At 44.5% G+C, this 27,688-nt stretch overlaps 1 long non-coding RNA gene across 1 annotated transcript in view; it reads right to left on the bottom strand.

Annotated features, from left to right (window-relative positions):
• LOC142494399 (uncharacterized) overlaps positions 1–26,733 on the bottom strand; it is a 36,002-nt gene extending 9,269 nt beyond the window's left edge. The window contains exons 1-2 of the long non-coding RNA XR_012801417.1: positions 26,414–26,733; positions 11,865–12,063 (exon numbers count right to left, since the gene is read on the bottom strand). This is a non-coding gene — a long non-coding RNA (uncharacterized LOC142494399). The remainder of the gene's footprint in view (positions 1–11,864; positions 12,064–26,413) is intronic.
• Positions 26,734–27,688: the final 955 nt, after the last annotated feature.

Below are 27,688 nucleotides of genomic sequence, written 5' to 3'. Positions count from 1 at the left end.
GCCCTCCTACCCCAGCCGCCAAAGCTCCCTTACCCCCTCGCCGCTCCCTTCCCCCCCCCCCGCCCGCTCCCTTACCCCCCCGCCCGCTCCCTTACCCCCCCGCCCGCTCCCTTACCCCCCCCGCCCGCTCCCTTACCCCCCCGGCCGCCAACTCCCCAGCCGCTGGGGGGCCAAGCAGCCTCGGATCTGCGCCAGTCCCACTCTCCACCACCTCTCACTCCCGGTGTGTGTGTGTGTGTGTGTGTGTGTGTGTGTGTGTGTGTGTGTGTAGGGACATTTTACTCCTGCCAACAATTTGTGCCTCACTTTCACCCCACCCCCCCCTACCCCTGTCCTTCACCCCCCCTACCCCTGCCGTTCTCCCCCCCCCTACCCCTGCCCTTCACCCCCCCTACCCCTGCCATTCACCCCCCTTACCCCTGCCCTTCACCCCCCCTACCCCTGCCCTTCACCCCCCCTACCCCTGCCCTTCACCCCCCTCTACCCCTGCCCTTCACCCCCCTCTACCCCTGCCCTTCACCCCCCCTACTACCCCTGCTCTTCACCCCCCTAACCCTGACCTTCACCCACCCCTACCCTTCACCCACCCCTACCCCTGCCCTTCACCCCCCCTACCCCTGCCCTTCACCCCCCCCACGCCTGCCCTTTGACTGACGCACGCACACACCCTGACTGACGCACGCACACACCCTGACTGACGCACGCACACACACCCTGACTGGCGCACGCACACACACCCTGACTGGCGCACGCACACAAACCCTGACTGGCGCACGCACACAAACCCTGACTGGCGCACGCACACAAACCCTGACAGCCGCACGTACACACACTGACAGCCGCACGCACACACACCCTGACTGACGCACGCACACACACCCTGACTGACGCACGCACACACCCTGACTGACGCACGCACACACACCCTGACTGACGCACGCACACACCCTGACTGACGCACGCACACACCCTGATTGACGCACGCACACACTGACTGACTGACGCACGCACACACACACACACACACACTGACTGATTGACGCACTGACTGACACACACACATACATACTGACGCACGCACACAACCCCTCACAGCCGCATGCACACAACCCCTCACAGCCACACGCACACATACACAGACTGACGCGCGCACACACACACACACACACACTGACTGCTGCACACACACCCACTGACTGCTGCACACACACACACACACTGACACAAACAAACACACACACTGACACACACTGACACACACTGACACACACACACACACACACACACACACACACACACACACACTGACTGATGCACGCGCGCACACCCCCACACCCACGCGCACACACACACAGACTGACGCGCGCGCGCACACACACAATGAATGGTACACACACACACACACACTGACACACACACACACACTGACACACACACACACACTGACTGACGCGCGCACACACACACACACACACACACACACACACACACACACACACTGACTGATTGACGCACTGACTGACACACACACATACATACTGACGCACGCACACAACCCCTCACAGCCGCATGCACACAACCCCTCACAGCCACACGCACACATACACAGACTGACGCGCGCACACACACACACACACACACACTGACACACACACACACACTGACACAAACAAACACACACACTGACACACACTGACACACACACACACTGACACACACAAACACTGACTGACACACACACACACACACTGACTGACGCACGCGCGCACACCCCCACACCCACGCGCACACACAGACTGACGCGCGCGCGCACACACACAATGAATGGTGCGCACACACACAATGAATGGTACACACACACACACACACTGACACACACACACATACACTGACACACACACACACACACACACACACTGACACACACACACACACACACACACTGACACACACACACACACACACACACACTGACTGACGCGCGCACACACACACACACAGACTGACACACACGGACTGACACACACACACACACACACTGACTGACACACACACTTACTGATGCGCGAGCGCGCGCACACCCTGACTGACTGCCACACGCACACACTGACTGACTGAGGCACACACACACGCACACACTGACTGTGTGTGTGTGCGTCAGTCAGTCTGTGTGTTTGTGTTTCTGCGTCAGACTCACTGACGCGCGCGCACACACACTGACTGACTGACGCACACACAATGACTGACGCACACACACTGCATGAAGCTGTAAAGGAGGGAGGGGGGGGGAACTGGATTGATGTGAATGGGGGACAAACAGAGAGAGGGGGAGGGGTGAGGAGAGAGAAAGGAGCGGGAATATTACATCCCGGGCAACGCCGGGTCTTTCAGCTAGTATAAAATAAACGTAAAGAGAGGGTGCATACCATTCAATGATGGATACAAAAAAAGGAACAACAGGACAGTCACTCTTATACTCCCAGAAAGTGAATATATATATATCATTTACGTGAATCACTATCCGTATTTGAAGTGTGTGTGTATATAAATATATATATATACATACAAATGAGCATACAGTAATATTTCCATTTGCTATTTGCCTTGCTATGGAGGGCTTTTGTCACTTTTTGACTCACATAACTTCACATATACATACATATATAATATATATAATATATATATATATATATATATATATATATATATATATATATATACAGTGGAAGTGTATTGTGTGTATTTACCTACACACTCACTCCACATTTCAGTAACATACTGTGACAAACGGCTTACTCCGGGGCTCCGTCGTTTGTCCGGGACTGTTTAGAACACGGTCTTTTAGGGTAGGTTAAATGATGAGGCGTCACGTACTGTTCCTTTAAACAGGCTATGCCTGGTTTATTCAGTCCCAGGCACTGAGACTGCCACCGTGCATACAACAGAAAACAGATCAAAACAAAAGCTGCTCATCTGAGCGATAACTTAACTTAGATATCCCTGACTCAGGGTTGGAAGTGGCTTTTCCACTCCCAACAACAAAACAAGGTACTTTTGCAGTCTTATACAAATGAACAGAAAGATTGAACCTGTTAGGGGAAGAGGCTTCTCCCCTCTGTAGTTCAGCAGCCTTCCAGCCTCCTGGCTCTTGTGGGGAGCCCAGAGCAAACAGCTTACATACCTGATTCCTAATTAGCATGACAGGTGACAGAAATCAGGCAGCAGACAAACTCTGGTCTGGATCTCTCATCCCTCAGTTCCAGCGCTTGCCAAACTGTGGGATGGAGTGTATGTATTATAAGGCTGCACTCCCAGGCCAAACAGGATAGAAACTGTTTAGTATCCTGGGAGCCCTATATACGGAATTTATTACCATCCCCTGGTTTCTGTCACATATCCTCCCCCCCAGCTCAGACCTCGAGGGATGAGCGACCATGGATATTAGGGAGTGCATCCTTGACAACCCGTCAGCATTGCCATGTTTGTGCCCTGACCTGTGTTCCACAGAAAATTTAAAGGGTTGTAGGCTTAGGAACCACCTGGTCACTCTAGCAATCTTTTCCCTGTTTTGATACATCCAGGTAAGGGGTGCATGATCTGTGACCAACCGGAATTTTCTCCCCAACAGGTAGTATTTGAGCGTCTCTACAGCCCACTTTATTGCGAGACACTCTTTCTCTACTATGGAGTAATTTTTCTCCTGGGGATTTAGTTTCCTACTTAAATAAAGGATGGGGTGCTCCTCACCTTGAGACTCCTGGGAGAGTACCGCCCCCAGCCCTACCTCAGATGCGTCGGTTTGGACTACGAACTCTTTGGAGAAGTCAGGTGTGACCAACACTGGTTGGGCACAGAGAGCTTCTTTCAGGCTTCTAAAGGCTTGTTCGGTTTCAGGGGACCACTTTACCATTAGTGGTCCTCTTGCTTTTGTGAGGTCAGTTAGTGGGGTTGCCTTAGTTGCAAAATTGGGAATAAACCTTCTATAGTACCCAATTAACCCCAAAAAGGTCCTTACTTGTTTTTTTGTAACGGGCCTTGGCCAATTTTGTATCGCCTCCACTTTGAGTGTTTGGGGTTTGAGTAAACCTCTGCCAATAGAATATCCCAGATACTTGGCCTCCTCCAGACCAATAGTGCATTTAGCGGGGTTAGCAGTTAGTCCAGCAGACCGGACTGCGTCAAGCACAGCTTGGACCTTTGGAAGGTGGGATTGACAATCTTCACTATGGATTACCACATCATCCAGGTAGGCGGCAGCATACCGAGCATGTGGTTTTAAAATTTTATCCATCATTCTTTGGAATGTGGCGGGAGCTCCATGTAAGCCAAAAGGCAACACCTTATACTGAAAGAGGCCGTCTGGGGTTGAGAAGGCTGTCTTTTCTTTTGCCCTTTCTGTGAGGGGAACCTGCCAGTACCCTTTTGTTAGGTCTAGGGTTGTGAGATATCGGGCTTTGCCCAGTCTCTCTACAAGTTCATCTACCCTGGGCATAGGATAAGTATCAAATTTTGACACCGCGTTTAGTTTCCGGTAGTCATTACAAAACCTTGTTGTACCATCTGGCTTTGGGACTAAGACTATAGGGCTGTTCCACCCACTTTGGGATTCCTCAATTACAACTAGTTTTAGCATTTTTTTAACCTCTAAACTTATAGCCTTTCTTTTGGCCTCTGGGATTCGGTACGGTTTAAGGTTAACTCGGACCCCCGGTTCAGAGACTAGGTCATGTTCAATTACGCTAGTTCTACCTGGCCGTATAGAGAAGATTTCTTTGTTTCTTCTCACTAAATTCTGAACCTCTCGTTTCTGATGAACAGACAGGGTTTCAGCTATGCTAACCTCTGGGTCAGTTTCTTGATTCTCTGACGGACCTGGGGGTACTAGGGTTAACAAGACTTCTCTATCTTTCCAGGGCTTGAGTAGGTTTATATGGTAAATTTGCTCAGGTTTCCTCCTACCTGGCTGTCTTACCTTATAATTTACTTCTCCCACTCTTTCCAAGACCTCATATGGCCCATGCCATTTAGCAAGGAATTTACTCTCCACGGTGGGAACCAGAACTAGTACCCTATCACCTGGATAAAAAATTCTGACCCTAGCACCCTTATTATACGTATTCCTCTGTGCTTCTTGAGCTTTCTCCATGTGTTCCCTCACTATGGGTAGGACCGCAGCTATGCGGTCCTGCATCTGGGCAACATGCTCTATTACACTTCTGTAAGGGGTAACCTCGTGTTCCCAAGTCTCTTTGGCTATATCCAGTAAGCCCCTTGGGTGTCGGCCATACAATAGTTCAAACGGGGAGAAGCCTGTGGATGATTGGGGAACTTCCCTAATGGCAAATAACAGGTACGGTAACAAACAATCCCAGTTTTTCCCATCTTTATCAACCGCCCGCCGTAACATGCTCTTTAAGGTTTTATTGAACCTTTCCACTAAACCATCTGTTTGTGGATGATAGACTGAGGTTCTGAGATGCTTGATTTTTAGGAGTTTACATAGCTCTTTTGTTACTTGGGACATAAATGGTGTTCCCTGGTCAGATAGAATCTCTTTAGGAATCCCGACCCGGGAAAACAGAACTACTAACTCTTTTGCTATGTTTTTAGCAGACGTGCTACGTAGGGGAACTGCCTCCGGATATCGGGTGGCATAATCTAATATTACCAATATATGCTGATGTCCCCTAGCAGACTTTATTAGGGGTCCTACTAGATCCATAGCAATCCGGTCAAATGGTACCTCTATTATGGGAAGGGGTACCAATGGGCTGCGGTACGCCTTGAACGGGGCGGTGATCTGACATTCTGGGCATGAGGAACAATAATTCGTAATTTCTGCCAGAACCCCAGGCCAATAGAAGCTTCGGAGAACCTTTTCTTTTGTCTTTTCCACCCCTAGGTGTCCCCCCAATGGATGACTATGTGCGAGGTGTAATACTACGTTACGGAATGTCCGTGGTACCAACAATTGTTTAGTTGTAACAGATTTCCTTTTATCAACCCGATATACTAGGTCGTTCTCTACCTCGAAGTAGGGAAAGCAAGTGACCTATCTGGTTGGCCAGGAGTACTATTCTGGTCCCGTATATTTCCCCTTGCTACCGCTAATGTGGGGTCCTCCCACTGGGCCTTCTTAAAACTCCCAGGACTGACCTCTAGGTCAGCGAGGGTCTTATCCGGTTCTGGGGTGGTAAGTGTCTGCTCAACATCTTGATTTGGGGTATTCCCTACCAAAGTAGTGATGGGGAAGGGAATTTTACAGCACTCCTCCTTTTCCCCCTTCTTATTTGGGCCCTCGTCAACCTCCATTTCTGAAAAAGGGAAAGGATTTGTTTCTTCTAATACTTCGTTATGGTCCGCTATTGAACTCTGGGCGCTATTCTGAGCGGGGGACCACATTTTTAGAAAATGGGGAAAGTCGGTCCCTATTAACACATCATGTGCCAGTTTGGGTACAATACCCACCTTGAAATCTAAAGAACCAAACTCTGTTTCAAAAAAAACATCAACAGTGGAATATTCATGATTATCCCCATGTATACAACAAATTGCCACTCTTTGTGAACTGTTTCCCTGTTTCTTCTTAATGGGCAAGAGGTATTCGGACACTAGTGTGACCATGCTCCCCGAGTCAAGAAGTGCCCGAACCCTCTTACCATTAACCTTTACAAATGCCCACAGATGGTTATTCAAGGGGTCCTCTGGGCTAGGGCCCATACATTGGGACAACAGCGAATAAGGTTCCACGCTGTTGCATTGCATGGGCTCATCATTTAGTGGGCAGATTTTTGCTGTGTGGCCCCTCTCATGACAATTTACACATTTAGGTACATAGTCTGTGTCCCACTTAGAGCCTTTTCCCGGCTCCCCATGTTGGCTATTGCCCTTAGTGTGCGAACCACTGTTGCTGGTGCTGCGTGAAGGTGGTCGCCGCTCTTCAGCGCCCCTTAACCCCGGTACCCTTTTACCGTCTCTGGAAGAGTCCTGGAACCTCGGGTAGTGGGGTTGCTCCACGACTGTGGGTTGCGGGTGCTCTTCTGCTGCATTGTACCTTTCTACGAGGGCCACAAGCTCATCCGCATTGTGGGGGTCACTCCGACTGACCCAACGGCGTAAGGCAGAGGGAAGTTTCCTCAAGAACTGGTCCATGACCAACCGTTCCACGATGTGGCTGGCTGAGTTGATCTCGGGTTGTAGCCACTTCCGGGCGAGGTGGATGAGGTCATACATCTGGCTTCGGGTGGCCTTATCCATCGTGAAGGACCATGCGTGAAACCTTTGGGCGCGAACAGCCGTGGTTACGCCGAGGCGGGCGAGGATCTCGAACTTCAATTTTGCATAGACGTTAGCTTCGGCTGGCTCTAGATCAAAGTAAGCCTTCTGGGGTTCGCCGCTTAGGAAGGGTGCGATTAGACCAGCCCACTCAGCTTCTGGCCATCCCTCTCTCTGTGCCGTGCGTTCAAACGTGAGAAGATAGGCTTCCACATCATCCGAGGGTCCCATCTTCTGAAGGTAGTGGCTTGCCCTGGTCATTTTCGGAACTGGGGCTGCCACTGCCAGTGGAAGGTTACTGATAGTCCCCCTCAGGATCTCGAGTTCCTGCTGTAAGCCCTGAGCGAACCGCTGTTGCTCCTCTCTCAGCAAGCGGTTTGTCTCTTGCTGGTTTGCATTCGCGTTTTGCAGGGCTTCATTCGTCTGTTGCTGGTTTGCATTCGCCTGTTGCTGGTTTGCATTCGCCTGTTGCTGGTTTGCATTAATCTCTTGCTGGGCTATTAGCAGCTGTTGCTGGGCTGCATTCGTCTGCTGCTGGTTTGCATTAGTTTCTTGCTGGGCTATTAACAGCTGTTGCTGGGTTTCATTCGCGTCTTTCTGGGCAGCGACATTGCGTACCAGCGCACCCACCACGTCTTCCATCTTGTTTGCAGAGGATGAAAAAACTTTTTTTTTTTTTTTTTTTTTTCTCTCAAAGTTCTTCAACCCGCAGACCCCCTAGTGCTCTGCCCGCATTCTCCACCATATGTGACAAACGGCTTACTCCGGGGCTCCGTCGTTTGTCCGGGACTGTTTAGAACACGGTCTTTTAGGGTAGGTTAAATGATGAGGCGTCACGTACTGTTCCTTTAAACAGGCTATGCCTGGTTTATTCAGTCCCAGGCACTGAGACTGCCACCGTGCATACAACAGAAAACAGATCAAAACAAAAGCTGCTCATCTGAGCGATAACTTAACTTAGATATCCCTGACTCAGGGTTGGAAGTGGCTTTTCCACTCCCAACAACAAAACAAGGTACTTTTGCAGTCTTATACAAATGAACAGAAAGATTGAACCTGTTAGGGGAAGAGGCTTCTCCCCTCTGTAGTTCAGCAGCCTTCCAGCCTCCTGGCTCTTGTGGGGAGCCCAGAGCAAACAGGAAAACAGTCTTACATACCTGATTCCTAATTAGCATGACAGGTGACAGAAATCAGGCAGCAGACAAACTCTGGTCTGGATCTCTCATCCCTCAGTTCCAGCGCTTGCCAAACTGTGGGATGGAGTGTATGTATTATAAGGCTGCACTCCCAGGCCAAACAGGATAGAAACTGTTTAGTATCCTGGGAGCCCTATATACGGAATTTATTACCATCCCCTGGTTTCTGTCACAATACATATACATCTAAATAATATTCACATATACACGTTTGCTATAAATGGAATTATTACAATTTTACATTATATACACGTGCAATGAATGGAATAAACACTGTAATAAGTTTGAAATCGCCTATCCGAGCTGCTATGCATGGCTGATCCCTTTTCTCCAGCTTCCTTGAATGTACTACTGTATGAGAAAGATCATGTGACCAGATGCTAGTGCACGTTTAGAGAGAGGGAGGGCAGTGCTGACAAAGGGGTGTGCCTGGGTTTGTGACAGGACATGAAGGGGCAGTGCCTTAGCAAATGCTTGTTAAAATAGAATACAAGAAAATTGGTCTTTCAAAGTTGTTTTTTTAAAAACAGAAAATGCTAAAAGTATTATTTCTTACTACAGAACTGATTTATTAAAAAAAACACACATGCAGGATATAGACTGAACTGCAGCTTTAATCCAACAGTCTGGAGAATTGAATGAATGCTTTATCCAATTGGGTACCATAAGGCAGATATACAACTGGCCTTTGAAGAAGTACTGGCCATTGACAGAAATTCACTATTTGATTGAGGAGGGGGGGGGGGCTCCCTGATGGGCTCAATATCACATAATAGAAATAAGTATAAAACTAAATATGATTAACATATTTCTAAGGGTAATGATGATGGAGGAAAACAGGAAGATACCAGTTTTCACAAGGAGGAGATCCCCATGTTTATATCCCAATATAATAGATGTAGGAACCAAGTTAAGCGTATTTTCTATAAACCCTATAGATGTCCACCATATATGAGCCACATCCCCCTTCTGTCCACAACCCCTCCAACACAAATCAGGGACCTCCAGAAAGATATGTCTCAGCCTAGATGGTGTTAGATACCAGTGGAATAGTATTTTATATATTTTTTCTTTTGCCGTGGTGCAGATTGAGGTTTTGGCTGCATACTCCCAGCTGTCCTCCCAGTCATCTCTATTAATAAATATGCTTAAATCTTCAGCGCATTTGAGCATATAGTTATGCTCTGGGGTATCTATTGATGCCTCTACCTCACAATATATTCTCCTAATTAATCCCTTCTGATAGATTTGCCTTTGACAGTATGATTCAAAACTTGAAATTTCAGGAAAAGTGAGGTTTCCAGATATTTTATATAGGGAAGTTTTTAATTGAAGACATTTAAATAAGTGGAGAACTGGAGCCTCATATTTACTACAGAGTTCTTGGAAGATGAGCTTCCCTTTGTTCAGAAGGTCTGCTATTGTTCTGATGTCTTTAATTTGGAACTGATCAAATTGCTTTGGCTCACAGCCTGGGGGGAAATCCAGGTTATTAAAGAGGGGGGTAAGTTGATACAAAGGAGAGGTGAGTTTGTATTTGCCTTTTGTTTTGCTCCAAATATTCCATGTGCATCCCATCGGGCCCAGTTTGAACATTTTGATATCAGCATCCTGCCTCCTTGGGGATCATAGAGACATTGCAAGTGAGGTATCCCTTAAATAGTGGGATTCGATACCCAGCCAGCAAAATAGCCTTGGGTCAGCGTTCCAAACCACTACCTGCTGTAACTGGGCTGCTTTATAATATTTTACCCCCTCTTTCTCTAGAGGCTACCATAACTGACCTTGCCATCTTAGGTCTTTTGCTCTGCCAAATGAATGGAATATTTTATTTTGCCGGTTATTTAACTCCGGGATCGGTATTAGGACCGGAAAGGTCTGAAAATAATATAACAGTCTAGGTAGTATATTCATCTTGATTGATATTATCCTCCTGATCCAGGAGATCTGGTATTTATCCCACATCTGCAGATCTTTCTTGATCTTGTCAAATAAAGGGGGGTAGTTACAGTAAAAAAGAGAGCTAAAGAATCTGGCAATTTTAACTCCATGATATTTAATATGGGAGGAACGCCACTTGTATTTGAAGTTCAATTGTAGTAGTTTTATTTCCTGGGATGGGAGGGTCAAATTCAGAGTTTCTGACTTATCGTTATTAATTTTATATCCAGATATTTTGCCAAATTCCGTTAAACAATACTGGAGACTGGGCAGGGATGTTTGGGGATTGGATAACGTTGGAATAATGTCGTCTGCAAATAGGGAGAGTTTATAGTCTGTTTTACCTATGCTAATTCACTGGATATTTGGATCGCTTCTGATATTTGAGGCTAAAGGTTCTACTGAGAGGGAAAAAAGAAGGGAAATAGGGGGCAGCCCTGCCTCATGCCATTTTTTATTTTGATTGAGTCCACATTATTTCCCGGAAGTTTGACCGAGGCTGTTGGATTCTGATACAGAGCTCAGGTACAGAGGAAAGGGCCCCCGAATACGAATCTTTGCATTGTTCTGTCTAAAAAGGACCAGGCTATCCTGTCGAATGCTTTTTCAGCATCTAGTCTCAAAAGGATAGCCTTGGTCCTGGTGAGATGACCTGTAGCTTTTTGAGGCTTTGTTTTTTTAGAATTTCCTTTCTATTTAAAAAAAAAAAAAAATTGTATTGTTCTTATTTGTTGGGATTCTTCATTCAATATACAGTATATATTATACTATAAATAAATAAAGTAACACAAATATTTATTAAGTACTGGCACTGTTTTCTTTAGTCACTTACTAAATTGTGTGAAGCATTAGACTGTAATATCAAATTAATTTTGTTTTTCTATTTGAAAATGATAATTTGAATACAATACATTCAAATTGTTTTGAACGTTATAAGACAACAACATTGAAAATCATACTTAATATTTGCTTAGAACTAGTGGGCCCCAGTGCAAGTTAAACAAACCCCCCCACACCCTCTCTTGCCCTGGTGCCCAACCTGTGGACTAGCGGAACCGGCAATGTTGCCCACACAGGCGATGGTTGCAGAAGTTGGGTCTGACTTCTGGTGGAGTCTAACTTCCATGTTAGGACCACATAGATGCGCTCCCTCCAGCGCTGGGTTAAGCCCCACACCACAGGTAGTACCCAGGTTGAGAGTGTGAATAGGGGGCCCTTGCGAAATGAGGGAACAGAGTTCTGACTTCTAAAATAAGAGGCGGAACGGCATTTCATGGTTGGCCCTGGTGCAGCCAAACTAGCTGCACATATGGTAGTTCCGCTACTGCTCCTAAACCAAAAAGGATGATTGCATTGTTATTGCATTATATACCAGTGCTTCCTATTTATTTTTTAACATAAAAGTGATTTAAATCATTTATCTACTGTATTCATTTGTTTGTACAACCATACCTGGATTAAAGAAGTTCAGAATCATTAAACCCTCTCATAGATTTTTTTTTTGTTTTGTCTCATTAGTTTGAACATGGTTCTTCCTGATGAAGCTGTTATTGGTAGAGATGGGTGAACTTTTTGGCAAAGTTCAAATCCGTTGGCATTTTTTAGCAAGTTCGACTCCACGAATTTGTCCAAGATCGAAAAAAAGTTGCCTCTATATTAAAAAAAAATACATTCTGTTATTAAAAAAAAGTGACGCGAACTTTAAAAAAATCATTGCAGTTACAATACTTCCATCCACACCCTAAAACGTATTTGAAGAAAAAGAATGATAATGTTAATCATTTAAATATTCGTTGCACATCCAAATATGAATAAATCGGCGGTTTCTCAGGTGTGTTTCTTTTTGAGCACAGGTGTCTTCCAACTTGTATAAAGATGTATTTGGGGAGGTATATAAGTAATTTGAAGCTCTAGTAAATTATGATTATCTCTCTCGCTCTCTCTCTCTCTCTCTCTCTCTCTCTTCCTCCCTCTCCCACTCCCTCCCTCTCCCACTCCCTCCCTCCCTCCCTCCATCCCTCCCTCACCCTCTCTCTCTTCCTCCCTCTCCCACTTCCTCCCTCCCTCCCTCTCTCTCTTCCTCACCCTCTCTCTCTTCCTCCCGCTCTCCCCCCATTAGGCAAACTTTTGCGAATTTGAGAATAAATAGAAATTTGCCCAGTGATTTACAAAAATATAATTTTTGGAGCAAATTTAAAGCAAATAGCATCGATTTTCATTATGCCTCATTGTATGAAGGCACTATGCTCTGACTGCACAGTGTGTTGAAGCATGCCGTTTGGAGAATATCAGCATGAGGAATAAGGAAGGAATTCGTGTTCTTCCTTTTTTCACATTATACTGACATCCAAAAAATTAATCATGTTTAAAAATGTAAACACTTTCCCACGCAAACTGTGCATCCAAGAAGGAAAGGAAGCTCTTTTTGTTATGCAATCAGAAAATGATACAATGCATCAAAACATCATTTTCTTTACATCATACATCCTCCACATTGTGTTCTATAGGAAGCTGTCAAAGAACATATTCTATTAGTGCTAGTGATTAGCACATTTTAAATGTGCTACTTCTACATTTAAACGTAATTGTTGCTTGACATTAATAAATACAGCACCCCCTCCCGTGTTGTTAATGTTAATTGTACAGGCAATGCAATCATTTCCATAATGGGTTGTGTTCTTCTTTGTTAATCAATTGTTTGGTTAATGGGGCATATTGTTGCTCAATCCAATATGTTCCTGAGTGGATGTGTTTTGTATTCACCTACATTATTTCATTTTCCTATGCATTATTTACTATACAGTAGGTGGTCAGAGATGCTGCATGCTTATGTTGTTTCTATAATAAAAAGGGGAGAATGCAAATGACCTAAACTAATTATTTGGAACAGTCTAACATAACAAACCCTCATTAAAATGGTTGTGCATGGATTGTGAGGGATTGTGAGCTCCATATTATATATGCCTTTATGTGTGTTTACTAACGTTAATTATATTTAATTGCATGTTCCAATATTACTAATGCAATGGCAGATAATTTGAAGTGCAAGACGTTGACGAGTGTTGTGCAACTCTATTTCCATAGACATACTGTAGTGCGAATCCTGTCTTTGTGGGTATAGAAGCTGTACATTTTGGTTTAAGGGGGGGAAATCTTGAAGAATGTCACTAATGTAGCCAGGTCCACCTTTCCCTCTCTTACCTCGGGTGCGGAGAAGGGGGAGGCTACGACTGCTCGGCAAGGCGCACGGGTACCTCCAGAGTGCGGGCGGATTGCCGGGAAGTAGGAGCCACTAGGAAGGCTGCAGGCTGTTGGGGGGTGATCCTATCACTGGAGATCCGCGGTGGGACGCCGGCACAGGGCGCTGCTATTTTTTTTATTATGGTGCATGTGCGATAGGACACTTGCACATGCGCAGAATGAATATGCATCGGCCATCTTGCCCACGGCTCCGCAAGGGAACTGCAAGTCCAAAGAGGCTTAGGGGTGTTTGCAGGGAGCCAGCAGAAAAGATCCATTTGGCGCGCTGCAGGGACCACGCCAGTCGGTAGCAGGACGCAGAGGAGAGAGGTAGTGTCCCAGGTGCCAGTATCCCTGGGACTAGGCCAGCTTTCCCCCTGTAGGCCCCAGCTAATCCCTGACTCACAATAGGCCCCAGTACATGTAGGGAAGGCCCTGTCAGTTAAGGGCCCCGGCTCTAGGTACTGTTAGTGCTGCAGCATCAGCAAGGGATACCACGTGGTGTGTGCGGCACTTTACCAGAGACAGTTTATAGGGACACACTCCTTGCGGGAGGTCCCTCCAGTGGCGGATGAAAAGGATCCGGTAGATGTGATGTGCTATCACTCTGCGGTCTGACGGATCACCATCTTTAGGTTGTCTTGGTCTAGACAGAGACCAGGAAAGGTACATGTGCACCAACGGCCATACACACAGTGGGTAGCGCTACTCCACATTAACACTATTTGGGCGGGCCTGGACTCTGTGGGTTTCACCGGTGTAGTGTTGTGGTGTGGGTATACCTTGTGGGGACTGTATGGGGTTGGGTTATGCTGCGTGTACTGCTAAGGTACTAAGGTTATGTGTTGTCAGTAAAGATAAGTTGTTATTCCTCCGTGTGTATATTTATTCCTCTACTGTATGTATTGGGTTCCTGAGAGGGGTAATCCTACTGTGTTAGGATCTCTCCCAGGTGGAGGCGCTGTGTAACCATGAACAGATCACCCCAGGCACCCAGCGGCGGAGGATCAAGCCTCCTGTAAGCCACTCAGGTAACGCACCACAGGTAGCTTCCTTAGACACAGGGGAAAGTAGGCTACACTTAGAAAATAAAGTAAATGGATTTTTAATTTTCAAAGTGTTCATTCACATGGGCTTAATGAAGAACTAAATTACTCAATTTTTTTACACCTTTCTTTACCTGTAAAATGCCAGCATTTATTTGAATTTTGTTTACAAATAAAACGGTTCACAAAACTTATTTTTGTAGGATTACTGGCCCTTAGATTATCTTAAATCTAATGTCAGAGTACAGAAGTATAACAGGTCAGCCAGTTAACAGAGTACAGTATCACCCCCCTGACAACAGGGGAAACTTGCGCCCCATCCCTGATGAAGCAACAGAAGAAACACGGATGGGGCACATATACTGAAAGTTTCGGGACCATGTGACCAAGAGACATCTTGTGTTTGGAACAGTCATGATACTCATGGTAGAAGGAGGAAGACCACCTTTGATGGGGCCTTCTAATGTGGAGAAGAAAAGAGACAACATTTAAACTAGCACTTTAGTTGGATAAGAAAATCTATGTCAAATGTTCAGACTGATTTTTTTACATACACAAATATGAAAGTCAGGTTTGAGATACATGTTATTATTGCTTTTTGACACGGTGTAAGGAGATAGCACTGCATGATTTACTTTTTATACCAGCCACTTCTCTTAACTTCTGGTGTTTTGTCATAATCAGCTTTTTTATATATGCACTAAAACATTTTAATAACAAAGAATTAGAGTGTATATTCTTAACGGGGAAGCTAAGTTTGAGATATCGCTCTCAGACAACCTCTGTATCTTATTGTACTGGGTCTAGGTGACAACTCTGGAAACACTACACTTTATTAAGCCAACATGTCCTTTGAATTATGTTTTTCTTGTAGGAATTAGATATAATTCTTCATTTGACTTTGAATCATGTTAATATTTTATAAAATGTAAGACCGAATAAAAAAAGGAAGAGTGTACAGCTTCTTTAAAAAACCTTTGGGACAGTTAAATATTTGAGGTATGATCTTAATTAAGAAGAGTTGCATTGTGTTGAAACAGGCTACTTAGGCACACCTTTTCAGTGTCTTAGGCTGCGTCCATAGTGGGTCCGACTATGGAGCAACATCACTCGCTTCAAATACAAACCAATGGAGGCCAATGCGCATGTCCATAGTTTGCGTGTGCACGTGAGCGCAGAGGCGGCCGATGCGTGGTGAGACAAACTGGTTTGAATTTGCAACCCGACGGCAGGTCAGGTGCGCAGTTCAACCAATGAGGGCGAACCACTTACATGACGTCACAGGCATGCCCCCATCACACAACCCTGCAGGACACGGATCTCCTCAGGCACAGGCGCGCGTGACGTCACATGCTCGGTCACAAACGCTCACCTACTATGTACCTGGCCTTATTGGACATGGTTTTGCTCCTTTGGAAGCAATTTCTCACCAGTAACACTTGCTATTTCTATATGGCCAGGAGCAAGAGGGAGAATCTGCTGCAAGAGTGCAAGCTTTCTTTCTCATTTTACAGTACCTTTTCTCAAAATCGGCCAGGATTGTCATGCTTTTTATTGTAGGCAGAGAATACAAACATTCTTTATGACCTTCAGCAATGACTTTCGTGGATCACTGTTTTTGAAGATTAATCAAAAAAGGTGCACAGCACCTTAATTCCAGTATTGGGTATCCTAGCTGTGTTACTACAAAGGGTATTATAGTGCACATACTGTACAGTTGTAGATAGGCAAGATAAGGTGTTTTTTTTTTGTTTTTTTACAATATGTGTAGGTATTGCAATCCAATTTAAAGGTTTGATGATTAATAAGGGCTCAGACAAAAATGACAATATAGATTGTCAGCTTTGGGATTTGGAGAATATAGCAATGCTGTTACCAGCCCTGTACATTTTCTACACATTGTTTCCTGAGAATGAAAAAAGTTACATCGTGTACAGTATATACTTTCTAACTGTGCAGAGGATTTCACCAACCTCAACAACGTTTCTTAATTGTCTGCAAGCAGCAAGATCATTCCCTCTTTCCATTAAAGTGTAGATCAGCCTTCATTAGCTGAGCAGGTAGGGGACACACTGACACATGAGAGTAATGCTGCTAGAGGAACATCCAGGCATACACATCACAGCAGAGTGCATCATTAAAATAATGCTGTTTCATGAAGCTTATTCTCTGCAAAATGAACACCGCAGGGTAGATTTAATCCTTCTAAAAAAGTTAAGATCATATTTAAATAAATTGTACTATAGTTAATTTACCAATTATATTTTACAAATCCAATAAATAACTATAGGTTATAGGGCTATTTCAAAGTGGCCAGTTGACTCCTATTCAAGGAAATGTGAGCTGTCTGCCGATCGCGGTGCAATCAGACATTGAATAACATTTTAAAGGCTCTGTATACAGGACAAAAATCAATTTAGCGTCTCAACCAAAACATGAAGGTGAATTAAAAACTCAATCATTTTTTTTAAGATAATTCAACCTCTGGACACTGAAGTATGCTTTTCTCCATAGGATAGTTTACTGCACTAAATTATGATTCATATTCAATAGAAATGTTGGATTGTTGCAGATATTCCAAAAGACGACCAAAGATGCAATATTGGTTTGAGTAGTTATACTGCACCGACACACTTTATTCGCGCAAATACCCAGTATGTACCTGGCAGATACCTGGAATGCGCCGCTCCTCACCTCTGACAAGCCCCGTTGCGTTTGCCTTCCCAGCCTGGGTTCATGCCTGGCTGATGGGCGGCTGATCTGTTAAATGATAATGATTAGGATTTAATAGGCTGCAATGCTTTGCGTGTCTACCAGATGGCATAAATTCATGAATTGTAATGCAGTATATATATATATATATATATACTGTGCAGTATTGCAGCCAGCGGGAATAAAATGCTTCAATCCCTGCTTGGAAAATACCTCAATGCACTCGGGCAGAAAACAGTCACAAACCTCAATACACCCGGGTATACCCGAATTCGTGGGACTAGCCGAGCTCGAATAAAGTGTGTCGCCAGTGTATATTGTCACTACATTAGCATGTATACATGTGAAAGAGCAATGGAAGATAATGGGGCAAATTCATGAAGCTATGATGCAAGGTATCGAACCCTAACCCAGTTATCACTGCCAGTCCTGCGTTACATTTAGAAAGGATAATTTCATGGCATTGGTATCCTAAATACAATTTGTTATAAAAGTATATGTTATACAGAGAGATAAAATAATGAAGGAAGATGGATCATTTTGCTAGAGCAATCAGAATATACTGTATAATCATACACCATTAATTCAATAAAAAAATACCCAATCATGACTTTATCCAAACATATTTTTTCTACAAATATAGGTAGACCAGGGACAATAACTTGAAACTGACATATACAGAAGGATAAAACAACAATTCTTAAATGGATTGTTGTCTTCAAGTATCAAGAATTAAGGTTTATACAGTATGCAGGACTTTATGTAGTACTTAGCAACAACAGCTTAAATGGTTTTCCCAAGGTTATGTATGTATGTCTTTATTGATATAGTGCCATTAATGTACATAGCAGTTTACAGCAGTAATACATGTGACATCATAATATAAATAACAAATAATACAAATAACACATACTGGGAAGAAGCACTTCAGACATAAAAGTAATTTTGAGGAAAGTGAGTCCCTGCCCCGAAGAGCTTACAATCGAATTGGTAAGTAGGAATATCATACAGAGACAGAAGGAATGTGTTCTGGTAAGTGCATCTGCAAGGTGCCAAGGTTGATGTATGCGGTGTATAGAATCAGCCAAAGAGCTACTCATATGCTTCGTTAAGACAGTGGGTTTTAAAGTTAAAGGTGGATACAGAGGGTGTTAGTCGGATATTGAGGGAAGGCCATTTCAGAGGTGTGGGGCAGTCAGTGAGAAAGGTTTAAGGTGGGAGAGGGGTAGGAAGAAGACAACCTTGAGCACAAAGCAAGAGTTGGGATGGTGTATAGTGAGAAATTAGTGCTGAGATGGAAGGAGGGGCAAACGAGTGTAAAGCCTTAAAGGTGAGGAGGAGAATCGGGAGTGTGATACGGGATTTGATAGGAAGCCAGGAAAGGGATTTCAGCAGGATAGACACTGAGACAGATTTAGGAAAGAGTGAAGTGATTCTGGCAGCAGCATTTAAGATGGATTGTAGGGGAGACAGGTAAGAGGCAGGAAGGCTGGACAGCAGGAGTTATAGTAGTTGAGACGGGAGAGAATGAGAGCCTTTGTCAGAGTTTTAGCAGTAGAGCAACAAGGAAAGGGCATAACTTTGTAATATTGTGGAGGAAAAAACTACAGGTTTTAGCTACATTTTCAATGTGAGAGAGGAGTTGAGTGTGACCCATAGGCAGAGTGCTTGTGATACTGGGTGTATGATGGTGCTTCCAACAGTAATATAGAAGGAGGTAGTAGGGCCAGGTTTGGGAGGAAATATGAGGAGCTTTGGTTTTGACATGTTAAGTTTGAATCAACGGAGGCTCATCCAGGATGATATAGCAGACTGAAACTTTGGTCTGTACAGCAGGTGTAACGTCATGGTTTGAAAAGAAAATGTGGGTCATCAGTAGAGAGGTGATATTTGAACCCAAGAGATGTGATACGGTCACCTAGAGAGAGTGTGTAAAGAGAACAGATAAGACGTCCCAGGACAGAGCCTTGGGGTACCCTTATATAGAGATCGATACAGGAGGATGAGGTGTTAGCAAGAGAGATACTAAAAGTGTGATGGGAGAGGTAAGCGTCAATCCAGGATAGAGCTTTGTTACGGATACCAAGAGTATGGAGAATGTGAAGGATAAGAGGGTGGTCCACAGTATCAAATGCTGCAGAGAGGTCCAGTAATATGAACAGAGTGTAGTGACCTTTGTCTTTGGCAGCATGGAGGTTATTAGTTATTTTAGTGAAGGCTGTTTGAGTAGAGTGAGAAGTGCAGAAACCAGATTGTCGGGGGTGTAGGAGAAAATAGGAGGTGAGAAAATGGAGCAAGCGAGAGAATGCAAGGCCTTCAAGGAGTTTAGAGGCAAAAGGCAGGAAAGCGACAGGACGATAGTTAGACAGATAGGTATGGTCAAGCTCACTATTTTTGAGTAATGGTATAACTGTTGCATGTTTGAAGGTGGAGGGAAAGGTACCAGAGTAGAGGGAGGAGTTAAAAATGTTTGTGAGTGTAGGGATTAGAGCAGGAGCAAGAGGTTTTAGGAGATGGGAGGGAATGGGTGGAGAGGGCAAGTGGTAGAGGGAGAACAGGAGATCAGAAACAATACATCCTCCTCTGTGACAGCGGAACATGAGTCAAGGAAGGCAGGAGGAAAGTTAGGAAGAGGTGTAGATGGGAGGAGAATACAGAGAGGGATGTCCTGATGTATGGATTCCACATATTTCTTGAAATAGTAAGCAAAGTCCTGAGGTGAAATGGAGAAAGAAAAACAGGTAGCAGAGGATGGTCTGTGTAGGGAGTCAAAGACAGAGAAGAGTCAGCGTGGGTTAGACCTGTGTGTGTTGATTAGTGAAGAAAAGTAGTTTGTTTAGCCTGGGAAAGGGTAGAGTTGAAACAGGATAAAATAAATTTCTAGTGAAGTCTGCGAGAGTGTGAGATTTCCTCCAGAAGCGTTCAGAGGAACAAGTGCAGGACGAAGCATGCGTATTTGGCAATTTAGCCAGGGTCTGGGGTTAGAAGGGCGAGATGGGAGAGAGAAAGAGGGGCATGTAGATCAAGAGAGAAGGATAGGGCAGAGTTGTAGTTCCTGATCAGGTTGCCAGGGACTGGAGCAGAGCTGAGAGAGGAGACGCAGGAGTGCAAAGTGGAATCAAAAGCCGGTAGGTTTATAGAATGTGGGTCTCTGCAGAAATGAGAGTTATATAAAGATGGTGAAGGAGAGAAGTGAGAGAGAAAAAATGAGAGAAGATGATGGTCAGAGAGAGGTAATGGAGAAATCTGAGAGAGAAATGTTTTTTGTGAAAACCAGGTCTAGGTAGTGGCCATCCTTGTGGGTGCTGACTGCAGTCCACTGTTGAAGGCCAAAAGAAGAGGTTAGAGTAACTAGTACTATGACCAGAATAAAGAACTTTCAACTTAACAATAATATCTTCAGAGACATTTTTTTCTCTTTAAAATGGCACTTGGCACTTGAGAAAATTATGTCGATAAATGTATAATTTTAAAAATATAATTGTCATAATTATTAATCTACTTCCTATTACTATACAGTGCATATCAAACATATATAATATATTTTTATGAAGATAATTTTCTAATGAAGGGACAACACTTCCTCTTTACTTATCAACATTTTGTACACTAATAAATTATTTGCACACATTTATGTATGAACAGAATGGGAGGAGGAAGAATGAGACCTTATTTGCATTCCATTTGCTTTCTTCAGTATATGTGGATTTATGTGATCTATACGGGAAAGTTATTATGAACTGTTTATAGCTTCTAGTAATTTGTGCAGAATTGTTATTCGACATACTGTATGTGCACATCAGTGCTGTGAACATTAGCATACATATGCATGTTGGTGGTTTAAAAGTGTAAGCTAATGTTTACTCAATAAATGTAATAGTTATGATATTTTGAAGGGTTTATATTATGGATAAACAATGAATCCCCAATGCATATCTAATATGACAAATTATTTAATACATTGCTATATGTTTTTCGATATTTTTTTTCTTCATAAGTAGAGGTCATTTAGTTCAATCTTTTGGCCAAAACATTTCAAGCCTGCACCCACTTCCCATCTCAAAAAGTCCTGCACTGCCTATTTTAAACTTTCTTTTGTGGGTCTGAGTTTTGAGCTTTCTAAGATTCTGTATGTTTATCTTATGGATATTTACATAGATTACATGCTGCAGAAATACTACTCTGTATGTCAATCGATATTTTTTAAATGCACTGACTACCCAATGGTATATTTCTGTACTTCAACCCTTTGATTGCCCGAGGGGCAACAGCATCAGAGAGCCACAGTCCGTCTTGCCCTCCAATCACACAATATGAAGCAGTTCCATGATCGCTTTATCACTGATGACAAATCAGAAGGGGACAAGTCATTCCCCTTCCATATCTCATCAGTAAAGATCTCCCATAGTGCAATGAGTGGCCATTTTTGGATATAGCTACTACATCCAAGAGCTCCTGGAATGACAGACCTCATGATGTCGTAACTATGTCCTGGGACACTCAAAGGTTTAATAGATTGTGGGGTTAATGACTACATTGGAAGCATCAAGTACTGTAACCTTATGATCTGACCTTTATGAAGTTTCCATGTAATTCAGATATGAGACTTACTCTATTCTTTTTAACAAACATTGTTTTTTATAAATTTCAGCCTGGATGTGTATGAATGCGTTATGATTTTAATAATAGGTGGAGATGTATTAATTAGCTTGTTTGGGGACTTTGCTACTCACTTGCTCTTTTAGAGTGTAAAACACCTTTCTCATTTTTTGGGGGGGGATCTGTAGATTTTATAAGTGAAAACGTCTATTAAACTACTGTAGATTATAGAGCTCCCAAATGGAATACGGGTGTAACCAACAGGATTTCGTCCATGTTACTAAACGTACATATTTCTGCTGTACAATTTATGAAGAGTACATGACACATTGACAAAATGCTCTGTATTTTGTTCCTGATGATTTTAGACCTATACTAATGTATGTATTTTTGTGGACACTAGACCTTTTATGCAGTTTAATGAGCATCCTTTCTAGTGACCAAATCAGTGCAAGAAATTACTGATGCTTTAATCATCACTTCAATCATAAATTTGCTCACTAAAATTATAAAGAAATAAAAGTCGCAATCTAAAAAAAAAAGAAAAAAGATATATATATTTGCACAGCTAGTACTAAAGCAGTAGATGATGGGATAAGTACTTTACAATCTAGTGATGCCCATCATCTATGGATCACACTTTCCATATGTCACTGAAAACTTTTTTTAAATCATCTCCAAAACAGTAAACATCTGTTTTACAGTTACATTTTCACTGGCATGCTTTTCTGTAATGGCTGTTTGCCTGTGGAAAATAATTTGAATAGATCATGCTGTTATTATTATAGATTAAATTCTCCTTACAGAATTTAATCAAAATTCACCATTCTTCATCAACTTTGGGTTCCACATCCATCCCGACTCCCCATCTACACCTCACCCTCCGATGTTCCAGCGGCTGATGAACGGATCTTGTCCTTACAAAGATCCTGGAGAGGAATCCAGGAGAACCTTAAGACGGCCATCTCTAGACAGAAACGTCAGGCCGATCGCCACCGCCATGGGACTCCTGAATTTAAACCTGGGGACAAGGTATGGCTTTCTTCGCAGAACATTAGACTCAAAGTGCCTACCCTCAAGCTAGCACCCAGATACCTGGGGCCCTACCCCATTGTGGAGAAGATCAATCTGGTTGCTTTCCGCCTACAACTTCCACCCGCGATGAAGATTCCCTTGGTCTTCCACGTATCTCTCCTCAAACCTGCATTTCAGAGCACCCGTTTCCAGATCCTTCATCCTCAGCTCCAATCCTGCAACTCGTACACGGTCAACAAGAATACGAGGTTAAGTCCATTATTGATTCTAGAATTTCCAGAAGAACTCTACAATACCTGGTTCACTGGAAGGGATACGGACCTGAAGAACGATCCTGGATCCCTCATCATCCATGCTCCTGTCCTTCTCAAGAGGTTCCACCAGAAGTTTCCCGTCAAACCTTACCGGAGTCGCCCGGAGGTCGCTCCTGAAGGGGGGGGGGGGGGTACTGTCAGGAGCCATGCACCTTAACATGCAGGCGCACTACTCCCCTACCTACCCTGACGGCCGCTGATGGAGCCCAGCACTCGCGCCCTCCCACGCGCACTCCCGCTTCTTCCGCGAATGCGTGCGGCTCCTCCTCGTGCCGGACAGCGTCCTCGCGTGGGCGCATGCGGGCTGGGGTCACAGCGGGAGTTCCCGCCTCCAGATCACGGCGCACACTCCCTGTGCACGGCACACGCGCGTGACGCGTACGCCACGCACCCAAGCTCCGTGGCAACAGGCACTGATTGCCTCAGTACTCTCACCTGGCTTTCTTACCATAGCCTATCACAGGCTCTGCATGAACACGCCCCGGTTCTGTCTCTTGCTCCTATTGGGCTGTCTTACCTATTTAGGCTCAGCAGTGCCACTGGCACATTGGCTGAGCATAAGCTTCCTGTTCCTGTGCTTACCTCCTAGATATCCTGCCTTGTCTTGTTTGATCTCCCGTGTACCGACCTTGGCTTGCCTTTGGACCACCGCCTCTCTGGAACCCTGACCTTGGCTATCCTCGACCCTCCGCAACTCTCCAACCTGAACTCGGCTCTCGGACTCGACTATTCTACCTTCTCCAGCACCGACCCCAGCGACTAGCACCTCCAACGTTCCGTACTTCTATTACCTTCAACTCGGCAAGTATTCCCTACTCCTCTACCTTTTCTGCTCCTGACCCGGCGCGAGCAACTACGCACACTCCAGATCAGATTCCCGTGCCTGTCGGTGGTGTTTACTCTATTCCCACCTCAGTACCGAGGGTCTCGTCTAGTTTGTGGTGTGCACAGCGTGACACTCGCTGGGAGCCGCCACAGGCATGGTGCTCCTCCGCTGCTCAGGGTGCACCAGCGCTCTCCGTGATGTCGCCTGTCCGGGACTCTGCAGTTGATCTGCTCCGCTGGAAATGGGTTCCTCCACAGCTATGCTGGGGTGAGGCACCGGCCTGTGCATCCCTATGGACGTCCTTCCACTGCTGTCATCATCTGATGAGGAGGAGGGTAGGGACATCTCCACAGGGGAATGGCGTCGTGGCACCTCACATTCACCGGTGGCGATCGGCAGGAAGCAGTCCCTCTTCTGCGCCACTAGTGGAAGTGCCCCAGACTCTCTCTGGGTGGTCACCTTACCCGGTGGTTCTGGTTGTTGCTTTGGTTCCGGCTCTGGAGCCGGAGCCCACGAATCCTTGGATCATCCGCCAGGGCCCACAGGCCCACATGAGCGTTCACGTCTTTAGTCTTGCATGTGCTTGCATGTTGGCCACTGAATCTGGCTTAGTTGGTGCTGCTGGCAGCAACACAGCAGTCACATATAGTAAGCTCCACACTGCGTACACGAGGCCATCAGGCTTGCATCCCCGCCGGGGAAACCGCATTATGGGCAGATGCATTTGATGAAGCATTTTCCGTCTACCGTGACTACCAGGAAGCCTCCTGGTATCTGGTATTTATTCATCTTGCACTCACAAATTATGGTATAAGGCTGTGTAGCAAAGTGCAAAAGCAGCACAACACTTTGAGCTTTGCTTAGCTGGCTAGCTCCGAGGAACTGAGGGTGCACCAGCTCACATCCGGCTCCTCTTTCAGTATAGGCAATCTCTGCCGATTGGTGGTTATAATGTCCCCTCCCTCTGGTGTAGTCAAGAGCAGGGGCACACTGTTGTAAGGCGTCACTTCGGCTTTGCGCTGAGCCAATTATAGCTGGTAGGCGCGGCTCCAGCTTTTGCGCTGAGCCGTTGCAGATCTTTGCAAGAAAATAGCTTGCAACTTTTGCAGAAAATACACGCTGTCCCCGTTTTCGTCAGGAGCCGCCATTTTGGATGACAAAACTCCTCAGACACTACGTAACAGTACTTTAACTCCACCCCGTTATGGCCCGGATACTGAAGTCCCTTTCCAGAGGTTTCTGAACCCCTGGAAACCAAAACAACCCCTCCAGGCATCCCACGCGAATCAGTCCTCAGGGGGACTTAGAACCAGAGCAATAGCAATCTGCCTCTTCACAGGTTACCTTTTAGGTCAGCACAGGCAGCAGCTCCCTGTCAGAAGTTGGGCCCCTGTTGTGGTATGCAGGAGTCCCACAGAGCTACACCTAGCCTCCCATCCTTCCTTAGTACTCACTTTGGAAGCATACTTTCTTCCTCTCTGTTCTGCTTTGCTGAAAGCCTGTCCTGTGGATCTCAGCAGTGCCTCCAAAGGTAGCCCCCTTTCCCCGTGACTAAAGGAAACTACCTATGCTGCTGTTACCTCCGTGCTTACAGGAGGCCTAAGCCTCCGTCGCTGGGTGCCTGGGGTGGTCTCATTTCTCGGGTGACTTCGCCTCCACCTGTGAGGGATCCTAGCGCAGCAGGATAACAAAAAATAGAACACCTAGGTGAACAATGGTGCGCTTGTAATAACTTTGTTTTTTTACCCTATTTGTGTCATTGTAACCATCTAGTTGGATGAGTGTAAATAGGGCATATAGGTAAAAGATGTTCAGATAATAATAATAATAATAATAATAATAATAATAATAAAAATAATAATAATAATAATACACAAACAAAAATACTTCTAAATACTTATAACTTCATAAAAACCATTGATAGATGTACCCTTCTATAAAAGAACAAATGTAGCAGCATACACTTAGCTTTAAACTAAATATAAAATAAAACCCATATAAAGAGATGGTGATGCGAGTCTGTTGGATTCTGTTCCAAACTGCATTGTCCACCTCTTTAAATCTTTGATGATTTGTAAAACGTTGAGTGCTGCCCCAATCCCAGGATCACCAGTCCATGTAGAATAACCTCCAAAAAAATATATTAAAAAACAACATATGGGGCGCAGACAATGAAACAAAAATTAAAATGCCATTTATTAGAACAAAGTTGAATAAAAGATCACTCACATAAATGCTGTTTAGCAAGTGTTCTGGATGCCTGCTGCTGGAGTCCTTATGAGTCCTGTTAGTAGAGAACCGCTGTTTGCCTTCTGCTTGCTGCTGTTTTACTGTGTTTGATTCCTGGGTCTGCTGGGTGCACTGCGGTGTCTGTCAGGGTGGTTTGGGCTTGATGAAACATGCAGCGGCCCCTGTTTGTCCACAAGGGTCATTCCGGTGCTCAGTCTCTGCTCTCCGCTCCCTTCTCTGTGTCCAAGTGGTTCTGTGACGTCACCAGAATTGACATCGCCCTCTGGTAGCAGGAAATCCCATCCGATACTGTAGCAAATGCTGAATCACTTCAGACACTGTGGCAAGCAGATCTGTTACGGCTGCGTGGTCTCAACTCAGCTGTGAACTGAAGTAGTAGTGAACTGAAGTAGTACAGTAGCTAGACAAGGGCTCTGATAATGCTGCTGGCAGGCTACTTCTCCGTGTATGTGCTGCTGCTGCACAATCAACGTGTTTCCTCCACGTAACTGTGGCTTCGTCAGGGATAGGGTACATCTAAAACTGGCACACCATTTATAGGAGACACTTGATGCCTTAATTAGTTAAATATGTAATTAGTTGGCACACTAATTAGTTGATTGTATTCTGGATGTGGCCACTTAGTTGCCTCATTGTGATATAGTAGGTATTTCCTTTAAATTCATATATTTTTTTCTACATTTCTTTATATGCAATGTGGCCAAACATTGTAATGTGACCAATTTAGACTTTAGATATAATAAAGTTAATGCGTTCCAAGTGTGACTATATGGTTTCCAGTCTTTTTCTATCAGTGTTTCCCCCCCCCCCTTCTTTCATAGTTAGTGACTCTGCTTAGTGCATACTAAGCTCTAGCAAGGACAGCTCATATACCAATACTAATCAATACATAAATGATTTGCTGTATGAGTTATAGATATCCTTTAACATTCTAGTTCCAGAGTTGATGATCTCTACTTGTTACATAATACATATATGATGCATATTCAAACGAGACCTAATTATTACAGTATAAGAAGCTGCATAAATGTATTATATTAAAATCATACACCACAATATGAGAAGTTTTGAACCGCTTATTGTGGTGTATGATTTTAATATAAGAAATATGTTAGAAGTTTAGAGTTTATCACGTCTGGAACTAGAATGTTAAAGGATATCTATAACTCATACAGCTAATCATATCAGGAGAAAAAAAACACTGATAGAAAAAGACTGGCAACCATATAGTCACACTTGCAACACATTAACTTT

Source organism: Ascaphus truei, chromosome 5, assembly GCF_040206685.1.
Source record: "Ascaphus truei isolate aAscTru1 chromosome 5, aAscTru1.hap1, whole genome shotgun sequence".
NCBI classification, from domain to species: Eukaryota; Metazoa; Chordata; class Amphibia; order Anura; family Ascaphidae; genus Ascaphus; species Ascaphus truei.
The sequence above is the reverse complement of the archived record's forward strand: the minus strand, read 5'-3'. Positions and strand labels throughout refer to the sequence as shown.